The sequence below is a fragment of the Pan troglodytes genome, chromosome 12 (genome assembly GCF_028858775.2).
Source record: "Pan troglodytes isolate AG18354 chromosome 12, NHGRI_mPanTro3-v2.0_pri, whole genome shotgun sequence".
In the NCBI taxonomy this organism is placed as follows: domain Eukaryota; kingdom Metazoa; phylum Chordata; class Mammalia; order Primates; family Hominidae; genus Pan; species Pan troglodytes.
Genome location: NC_072410.2, coordinates 60,817,225 through 60,828,140, shown reverse-complemented (window position 1 = coordinate 60,828,140; position 10,916 = coordinate 60,817,225). Strand labels below are relative to the sequence as shown.

The 10,916-nt window shown below is 45.0% G+C and overlaps 1 protein-coding gene across 1 annotated transcript in view; it reads left to right on the top strand.

Annotated features, from left to right (window-relative positions):
* Nucleotides 1-15: 15 nt before the first annotated feature.
* The window catches only part of COMMD1 (copper metabolism domain containing 1), a 247,204-nt gene continuing 236,303 nt past the window's right edge, over nucleotides 16-10,916 (top strand). The window contains exon 1 of the mRNA XM_054677917.2: nucleotides 16-133. The gene's annotated coding sequence lies outside the window, so the exon portion shown is untranslated. The remainder of the gene's footprint in view (nucleotides 134-10,916) is intronic.

Here is a 10,916-nt window from a genome sequence, read left to right as displayed (position 1 = left end):
CGCCGGGCGAGGAGGATGCGTGCGGGGGGCTCCGGGCTGGCGAGATTGTACGCCCGGGGCGCTGTGGGTGAAGAGCGCCGGGGGAGCCTTTACGCGAGGCAGCAATGACAACGCGCGATTTTAAAGGCGAGTGGTGAGGACATCCGCATTTCCTCACTCCACCTTGCACGACTGTGAGGTCCCCTCCTTTTTTTTTTTTTCTTTTTTTGGATACAGTCTCACTCTGTTGCCCAGGCTGGAGTGCAGTGGCGCAAAATCTCGGCTCACTGCAGCCTCTACCTCCCAGGTTCAAGCGATTCTCCTCCTCAGCCTCCCGAGTAGCTGGGATTACAGGCGTCTGCCACCATGCCCAGCTAATTTTTGTATTTTTAGTAGAGACAGGGTTTCACCATGTTGGCCAGGCCGGTCTCGAACTCCCGACCTCAGGTGATCCACCCGCCTCGGGCTCCCAAAGTGTTGGGATTACAGGCGTTTTTTTTTTTTTTTTTTTTTTTTTTTTTGACAGAGTCTCGCTCTGTCGCCCAGGCGGGAGTGCAGTAGGGCGATCTCGGCTCACTGCAGCCTCGACCTCCGGGGCCCAAGCGATCCTCCCGCCACAGCCTCCCAAGTAGCCAGGACGACAGGTGCCCGCCACCATGCCTAGCGAATTTTTGTATTCGAAACATAGCGAGACTGGGTTTCGCTGTGTTGCCCAGGCTGGTCTGACCTCCTGGGCTCAAAGCAGTCCACCCTCCTCAGCGTTTCAAAGTACTGGGATTACAGGCGTGAGCCACCGCGCCCACCCGGAGGTCCCCTCCTTTAACTCCGGCTGGATCTATCCGCGAGGTGGGGTGGGCGCCGGAATAACTCCCTAAGGGATGTGACTGAGTCTGTTTTTGCCCGGCCACATAGACCTGCATTTTATGCAGTTTTATTCATTTTGAAAGGGAGTCAGAAAAGGGAGATTTGGAATGAGTCGAGGTTAGTTATCTCGTATTGGTTGATACTGGGTGGTAGAGGTTTGACAGACTGCCAAATCAGGTCTGTCTAGTTACCACCACCCGCTTGTTCTACACTAGTGTCTCCTGCATGACGTAGCCACTGACTCTTAGGGAACGTAAACATTATAATAAAGATCATTTATTTCCGTTATCTGCTAAGCACAGTGCTAAACCTTTACACGTTTTATATCTCGTTTAGTCCTCACAATAATCCTTTACTTAAAAGATTAGGGAACTGGAGCCCAAAGAAGGAACTGAAGCCCAGGGTAAACCAGTCAGTAGATAGAAGCAGTATTCTAATACAAAGCAAGGACCAGAAGCCATGAGCTAAACTGCTGGTCTCCTATGACCACTATATTTCAGTAGGGAAGTTTATGAAATGAGGTTTGTTGAATTCGCTCACAATTATTAAGCACCTGCAAAGTGACAGATGCGTGTGGTAGGTTCAGAAACAAATGTTCAAAGGTACTTAATCTTGTAATTATGAGGTGGTGGTGTTGTTGTTTGTTTGTTTGTTTTTATTTGTTTTTGAGACGGAGTTTCACTCTTGTTGCCCAGGCTGGAGCAGTGGCACCATCTCGGCTCACCGCAACCTCCGCCTCCCGGGTTCAAGCGATTCTCCTGCCTCAGCCTCCCCAGTAGCTGGGATTACGGGCATGCACCACCACGCCCGGCTAATTTTGTATTTTTAGTAGAGACGGGGTTTCTCCATGTTGGACAGGGTGGTCTCGAACTCCCAATCTCAGGTGATAGGCCCGCCTCGGCTTCCCAAAGTGCTAGGATTGCAGGCCTGGGGAGAGCCACCTCGCCCAGCCAAGTTGTTCTTTAACACACATTTAGCATATTAGCACTAGGGGCCTGGCTCAGTAGCTCACGCCTGTAATCCCAGCACTTTGGGAGGCCGAGGTGGGTGGATCACTTTAGGTCAGGAGTTTAAGACCAGCCTGGCCAACGTGGCGAAACCCGGTCTCTACTAAAAATCAAAACATTAACCGGGGGTGTAATCTCAGCTACTCGGGAGGCTGAGGCAGGAGAATCCCTTGAAGCCAGGAAGTGGAGGTTGCAGTGAGCCGAGATTGTGCCACTGCACTCCAGCCTGGGTGACAGAGCAAGACTTTGTCTCAAAAAAAAAGAAGGATGTTAGCACTAGGAAATGAAGATCCATAAACCTCTGAAGCTGACTTCTCTTCAGAGGACCAGAATACTCCCAAGTAACACATAAATTCTATGGTTATTTGTTTAGACAACTGATGTAATATGTTGGAAACAAGTGGTTGATGAGGAAATGCATTAATTTTGGGATGTAAAATACTGGATTTGAGTTTATTAGTAGCTCTGCTACTTATTAGCTATGTGACCTAAGGAAGGCCACTTAAATCCTTTGGGTCTCATTTTCCTCATCTGTAAAATAGGAGGGTTGAACTAGATGATCTCTAGGGGCTTACTAAACTACTAGTTCTACCAGTGTAAGGAGTCGACCTGTCAGCCATAAAGGACAGAGCAGAATTTGGAAGATGCCATTATTGGCTTCTTGGGACAGTCTTAAAGTTTTGAGATATGCTTTAAGTATCTGAAATGTTTCAAGTTATAAACATATCTTTTTCTGTGAAATTGGAATTATTTTTGATCGTGGGATTAGGCAGTAAATAAATGTTAAACATCGGCTTTTATCAGAGTGTTAATGTACATTATTTCTCCATTAAAATGGGATTTCAACAAATATTAAAACATAAACATGGCCGGGCGTGGTGGCTCACACTTGTAATCCCAGCACTTTGGGAGGCCAAGGTGGGTGGATCACAGGAGTTCAGGACCAGCCTGGCCAAGATGGTGAAATCCCATCTCTACTAAAAATACAAAAATTAGCCAGGCGCGGTGTCAGTTGCCTGTAATCCCAGCTGCTCGGGAGGCTGAGGCAGGAGAATCGCTTGAACCTGGGAGGCAGAGGTTGCAGTGAGCCGAGATCATGCCACTGCACTCCAGCCTGGGCGACAGAGTGAGACTGCATCTCAAAACAAAACAAAAACATAAACGCTTATGTAGAGTACTTTAAGCAAAGCACTGTTGCTAATGAAGGGTAAAAATGTTTTTAAAACTTTCTGATATTATTTATTTATTTATTTATTTATTTTTTGAGATGGAGTCTTGCTCTGTCACCCAGGCTGGAGTGCAGTGGCACAATCTCGGCTCACTGCAAGCTCTGCCTCCCGGGTTCACGCCATTCTCCTGCCTCAGCCTCCCGAGTAGCTGGGACTACAGGCGCCCGCCACCAAGCCCAGCTAATTTTTTGTATTTTTAGTAGAGAGGGGGTTTCACCGTGTTAGCCAGGATGGTCTCGATCTCCTGACCCGGTGATCCCCCCGCCTTGGCCTCCCAAAGTGCTGGGATAAAAGGCATGAGCCACCGTGCCCGGCCAGCTTTCCTATATTTAAAAAATACTTTCTAAAACAAAACAAAACCAAACAAACAAAAATACTTTCCTGTCAGATCCAAGCAGACGTAAGGCATATGTGGGAATGTTGGCAATAACAATACAATTTCCTTAATAATTTATGAAATAGGTTTTACAAAACAATAATACTTTGTCAGCCATCCAAATGAAGGTTCTCTTTAGAATGAGTAGCCCACGATGTCCTAGACCCTCAATAATAGGACTGAGCCAGGAACTGGTTAAGGTTAGAAAAGAAGAGAGGAGGGGCCAGGTGCTGTGGCTCATGCTGTACTCCCAGCACCTTGGGAGGCCGAGGAGGGTGGATCACCTGAGGTCAGGGGATCGAGACCATCCTGGCTAACATGGTGAAACCCTGTCTCTACTAAAAATACAAAAAATTAGCCCGGTGTTGTGGCATGCACCTGTATTCCCAGCTACTGGGGAGGCTGAGGCAGGAGGATCGCTTGAACCTGGGAGGTGGAGGTTACGGTGAGCCGAGATCATGCCATTTCACTCCAGCCTGGGCAACAAGAGGGAAACTCTGTCTCAAAAAAAAAAAAGAAAAGAAAAGAAGAGAGGGCTGTATGTATCTTATCTCTCTTAGGTTTTACTCCAACTCAAAGACAGTGTTTGTTGTTATTTTGTATTTTTCTCTGCATTAGTTTATTATCGAGACCACCATTAAGCCCCATTTTCCTAAGCCATACTGTTTGCATCATTCTTTCTTCCCCCCCCGAAATGGAGTCTCGCTCTGTCGCCCAGCCTGGAGTGCAGTGGCGCAATCTCAGCTCACTGCAACCTCTGCTCCACGGGTTCAAGTGATTCTCCTGCCTCAGCCTCCCGAGTAGCTGGGACTACAGGCATGCGCCACCGTGGCCGGCTAATTTTGTATTTTTAGTAGAGACGGGGTTTCGCCATGTTGGCCAGGCTGGTTTCGAACTCCCGGCCTCAGGTGATCTGCCCACCTTGGCCTTTCAAAGTACTGGGATTACAGGTGTGAGCCACCATGCCTGGCCTCATTCTATGTTTTTAAGTTTAGCTTGCAATAGTAACATGAAGCAGAGGCCTTGTTTCATTAAGTATATTTTGATTTTCCTAATTTTCCTAGAAAGGTTTCTAGTTAACATTTTTGTTACTTTCTAACCTTCCCAGTTAAAATATTTGTCTGAAAATGGGAAGAGGTTGATTTTTGGCAATAGTAAAAAATAAAAATTTAAAAGTTTAAGAAAAACAAATAAAAATGAAAATGGGAAGAGGAAAAGCCAAAGGAGGGTGCTGGCAAACTTAGAAGTTTTGTGATTTGTGAGTAAACAGCCAGGTTTTCTATCGAAAAACGGGAATGAACTAATCTTTCATTATTGTAGTACTAACAAGAGTTACAGGCCGGGCGCCTTGGCTCACGCCTGTAATCCCAGCACTTTGGGAGGCTGAGGCAGGCAGATAGCTTGAGGTCAGGAGTTCGAGACCAGCCTGGCCAACGTGGTGAAACCCTGTCTCTACTAAAAATACAAAAATTAGCCGGGCATGTTGGCACATGCCTGTAATCTCAGCTACTCAGGAGGGTGAGGAAGGAGAATTGCTTGAACCTGGCAGGCGGAGGTTGCAGTGAGCTGAAATCACACCATTGCACTCCAGCTTGGGCAACAAGAACCTCCATCTCAAAAAAAAAAAAAAAAAAGTGAGAAAAATTGCAAATTTGTGGGCAAAAGAAATGAGTGTTGTTTTAGGGGTCCAGGATGTGGTGGGGCACAATACAAAAAGTAAGGCAAGCTAGGCACAGTGGTGTGTGCCTGTAGTCCCGCTACTCGGGAAGTTCAGGTAAGAGAACAGCTTGAGCCCAGGAGTTAAAGGATGCACTCTTACGATTGTGCCTGTGACTAGCCATTGAACTCTAGTCTGGGCAACATAGCAAAACCCCATCATTGTTTTTAAAAAGTAAGACAAGCTGACTTTATTTGTTTATTTTTTTGAGATGGAGTCTTGCTCTGTCACACAGGCTGGAGTGCAGTAGCACGGTCTTGGCTCACTGCAACCTCTGCCTTCCAGGTTAAATGGATTCTCCTGCCTCACTCTGCCTCCCAAGTAGCTGGGACTACAGTATCGTGCAACTACAACTGGCTACTGTATTTTTTTAGTAGAGATGGGTTTTTGCCATGTTGGCCAGGCTGGTCTTGAACTCCTGGTCTCAAGTGATTCACCCGCCTTGGCCTCCCAAAGTGTTGGGATTACAGGTGTGAGTCACCATTCCCAGCCTAAAAAAGTGAGGCAAGCTGACTTTATATACATCCTGCTGGAAGAATGAAAAAAAAATAAATCTTAATCAAGTTCCTAGATCCAACTACCAATGTATGGGTTTATAAGAAATACAAGGATTTCTTGTATTTGTTAATGTGAAATGTGACGTAAATGTGGACTAGAAACCTTTCAAGGAAAATTAAGAAAATCAAAATATACTTAATGAAACTAGGCCTCTGCTTCATGTTACTATTGCAAGCTAAATTAAAAAAATAGAATGATGATATATATATATTTATATATTTTTTAATTTAAAAAAAAAATTTTTTTTTTTTTTGAGATGGAGTCTCACTCTGTAGCCCAGGCTGGAGTGCAGTGGTGCGATCTTTACTCACTGCAACGTCCGCCTCCCAGGTTCAAGCAGTTCTCTGCCTCAGACTCCCAAGTAGCTGGGATTACAGGCCTGCACCACCACGCCCAGCTAATTTTGTATTTTTAGTAGAGGCAGGGTTTCACCACGTTGGCCAGGCTGGTCTCAAACTCCTGACCTTAGGTGATCCACCTGCCTACCAAAGTGCTGGGATTACAGGTGTCAGCCACTACACCTGGTCTAGAAGAATATATTTTTAAAATAGTACCATGAGGATGCAATCAATAAAATGTAGAATGTGAAAAACTCTTTAGGACAAATGACCTATAAATAAATTGCAAGAAAATTAACAATAGCAACAATGAAGATGAAAGGGTAACCTATGGAATAAGAGAGATTTAAGAAAGTGAGAGATTTAAGACAGCCAGGAGAGTGACATCAGCAAAATGGGAGACCACGAGCTGCCTCACTTGTGTCTCCCCACAGCAACAATAGTTTTTAGCTTTTCAGCTGTCCACAGATAAAAGTACCTCTGTTGGGAACTTTGGGAACTAGGTAGGAGACTGTGAAACACTTGTGGAGCCCAAGATCCAGGAAGGCTGTTTTGAGACAGCAGAACCGCACCCAGGTAGCAGACTCGTTGATCGAGGTTGCAGCTCCAGACTTGGAAATGGTGCTACCTCCCTGTGGACCTGGCTACAGCCCTCTTTGGCCTTGGTCCTGCTACTAGACCATCTGCTTAGGGACCTGGGGAAGTCATAACTACTTGTGTCTCAGGTGACAAGGCCCACCAACATCAGTTTCATAGCAGACCCTGAAACAGCTCTAAGTCTCAGCCCCAGCCCTCCTCTGAGAGCAATCCTGCCCGCAAAGAGACCCAGGGGTGACTTGCTACCCATGCCCCAGGAAGCAGGCCTGCAGATTCACTCTTGCCTGTGGACCCTGAAGCAGCCCAATGACTTGGTTCCAGCCCCTCTTAACTACTGTTAGGGCCAGTAATGCCTGCCCAATGACTTGGTTCCAGCCCCTCTTAACTACTGTTAGGGCCAGTACTGCCTGCCCAAGGACCCACCCAGTGACCTAGCAGGAAGCTTACCAGGAAACAGGAGGAAACCACACCAGTCTGTGCATCTGGTAATAGGCCCATTGTCTGCAGACCCCCACCCAACACCAGCCCTACTGACCAAGGTCCTAGGGGCAGTCCAGTCCACCCATGGACCAGACAGGATCCACACCCATTAGAGCCCCTGGTAACAAGCTTGCCAACTGTGAACTCCACTGTGGACCCAGCTCCAACCCCATTTGAGTGCCATCCCATCAATTCAGGGACCCAATAGGAGAAGGCCTTTTCCTGCTAAAACTAGTCTATAAAGACTGGAAGAGGTGTTTGTTGCTTTAAATACATAAACACCAATGCAAAGTTACATGGATAACAAAGACTCAGGTAAACATGACACCATCAAAGGAAACTGCTATGGTTTGAATATCTTTGTCCACTCCAAAATTCATGTGTTGGAAACTTAATCTCCAATGCAACAGCATTGGGAAGTGGGGCCTCCTCCAGTTCCTTTGCCACACTGCTTCCACAGAGGGATCTTTTAAGAACTCACATCTGGTTGGGTGAAGTGGCTCATGCCTGTAATCCCAGCACTTTGGGAGGCTGAGGCGGGAGAATAGCTTGAGCCCAGGAATTTGAGATCAGCCTGGGCAACATAGTGAGATCCTGTCTCTGAAAAAAAAAAAAAAAATTAGCTGGGCACAGTGATGTGCACCTGTAGTCCTAGCTACTCGAGAGGCTGAGGCAGGAGGATCCTTTTGAGCCTAGAAGTTTGAGGTTGCAGTGAGATAGGATCACACCACTGCACTGGGTGGCAGAGTGAGACCCTATCTCAGAAAAAAACAAAACCCCAAATCTGATCTTGTTATTACTCCTCTGCTTACAACTCTTCAGGGACTCCTGAAATAGTTGAGAACACACCACCCCAAATGAGCTACTCTGGTTCTTATTGATTATTTTGAGTTAAAAGCACATAAAAAACAGCAGATGCATAAAGGGCACTCTGACTTGCCTTTTTCTTCCTGAAAGCAGAAGCAGAAGATAAAACTCACATATGAAAGGTGTTCTTTTTTCTTTTCTTTTTTTTTTTTTTTTTTTTTTTGTTTTTTTTAGACAGTCTCGCTCTGTCGCCCAGGCTGGAGTGCAGTGGCACCATCTTGATCTCGGCTCACTGCAACCTCCGCCTCCCAGGTTCAAGTGATTCTCATGCTTCAGCCTCCCGAGTAGCTGGGATTACAGGTGCCCGCCACCACATCTGGCTAATGTTTGTGTTTTTAGTAGAGTTGGGGTTTCACCATATTGGCCAGGCTGGTCTCGAACTCCTGACCTCAAGCAATCCACCCACCTCAGCCTCCCAAAGTGTTGGGATTACAGGCATGAGCCACTGTGCCCACCTAGAGGATATTCTTAACACCAGAAATAGGGAATCAAGGCCATACAAAATCTGTATTAAAAACCTTGTTAAATGAATTCTTATCTTCCTGGTCACTTCTCCATGATTAACTACCCTAGACCAAGTCCATATTTTCACAATTTACTACTCTTTGTCCCACTTAGCATATAATCGTATGGCTCAAACTGCTTCTTTGGGTCATTTCCTTATGAAGGCTCCTGTGTCATGTAAAACTTATATTAAATAAATTTGTATGCTTTTATCTTGTTAAGTTGTGTTTTGTTACAGAGCTCCAGCCAAGAACCCTAAGATGGGAAGGGGAAAGATTTTTCCTTCTCTACACTTCCCAATGGTTAAGTATAAAAATTGGCATTACTTGGGAGGCTGAGGTGGGTGGATCACCTGAGGTCAGGAGTTTGACACCAGCCTGGCCAACATGATGAAACCCCGTCTCTACTAAAAATACAAAAAATTAGCTGGGCGTGGTGGTGCATGCCTGTAATCCCAGTTACTCAGGAGGCTGAGGCAGGAGAATCGCGTGAACCCAGGAGGCGGAGGTTGCAGTGAACCGAGATTGCGCCACTGCACTCCAGCCTGGGCAACAAGAGCAAAACTCTGTCTCAAAAAAAAAAAAAAAAAATTGGCCATTACATGTAAACTCTTTATCCCTATGACCTAGGCCCTGTCTGTTTTTTCAGATTTATTACCCTAGGCTCCTGGTTCCATTCTTGCTATACTATTTACAGAGGACTCAACACCTCACTCTGTTTCATGCCTCCATATATAGGGACGAGTTATTTCATCTGCAGCATATTCTGATATTCACCATTAAGCCTCTCCTGACCTACTCCAGCTGAATTAATGGAATCTTCTTCTACCACCAAACCTGATAGCTACTTTTAGGTACTAAGTAATAACAACTCAGTCCATTGTATTTTAATAATTTATTTACATGTAATTTTCCCTTACCAGAATGTAAGATTTTAAGGCAGAGACAGTCATTCATTTCTGTATCTCCTGGAGCCAAGAAGAATGGATTGCAAATGCTCTCAACTAATACCTGTTGCTGGGGCATGGTGGCTTACACCTGTAATCACAGCAGTTTGGGAGGTCAAGGTGGGAGGATCACTTGACCTCAGGAGGTGGAGACCAGATTGGGCAACATGGTGGGACTCTGTCTCTAAAACAAGTTTAAAAATCAGCTAGACGGGCTGGCACACATCTGTAGTCCCATCTATGCAGGAGGTTGAGGCAGAAGGATAGCTTGAGCCAGGGAGGTTGGGTTTGTAGTAAGCTGGGATCACGCCACTGCACTGCAGCCTGGATGACAGAGTGAGACCCTGTCTCAAGAAAATAAAATCTGTTGAGTGGCCAGTTGAGCGAAGGGTGAATGTTAGTAACAGCAGAATTGGAGAAAGTAGAATGGAGACAGAGGGCAGGTAGAGCTCATTGTAAAACTTTGGGGCCCTTGGGTTTGCACACATTTCAGTTCACGTTTTATATAATATTTTAGTGTTTTCAGAGGTGGAAAATCTCATTAAAAAACACCTATTACTTGCCTGGGACCAGTTGCTTAATGGAACTTAGGATGAAAACCTATTTGGCCACAATAGAAAGGAAACCTGTTTGCAAGGAGGGCTTAGTTAGGTATTTATAATTTCCCTTTGCATCAAGGCTTCAGGGTCTTTTTCTTACCGTTTCCTTACCTTAGACAATTCTTTTAATAGGCCTATGCCCAGCTTTGTTATCTACAAAATAGGTTGTTTTGAGAGTTAATAAAATAAAACTTTGTACTTGGATCCTTTTGCTTGAAAGGCATTCTAAAAATGCAGCTGCTACCAAGTTTCAACAGTTACATTGGCAATAGCAGCCCCTGGTGGCACAGGAATTAATTTATCTTATTGCTCACTCTGATATTTTGGAACATGCTGTAGGCTCAGGCAGGCAGTAATATGTCCAGTGATATGTGGCAGAATATGCTATCCCAAAATATGCCACTTTGGCATAAGGATTATTTTGAGCTAAAGACACATTTAAAAAAATAGGTGCAAGAAGGGACTCTGATTCTTCCCTTTTTCTTCCTTAAAGCAGGAGATAAAACCCCCATATGGAAGATGTCCTCCCTTTACCAGAAGGAAGGCAACATTCTTATTGTCAAGGATGGGAAGTTGAGACTGAGAAAATTCTGTACAAACAGACCTTGTTAAAATAATTTTTATCTTCCTTTAGCCTCCCCACATAGTTTAGTTACTTTTCTGCCGTTGCCTGTCTTTGTTCATCCTAATATAAAAGCATTTAAGTTTTCCCACTTTTGTGGGTCTTCATTTACTTATGAGGGCTTCCATGTCATACATTATATTAAATAATATAAACTTATATTAAGTAAGTCTGTATGTCTTTCTCCTGTTAACCTGTCTTAATGTTAAGTTTAATTCTCGAGTCCAGCCAAA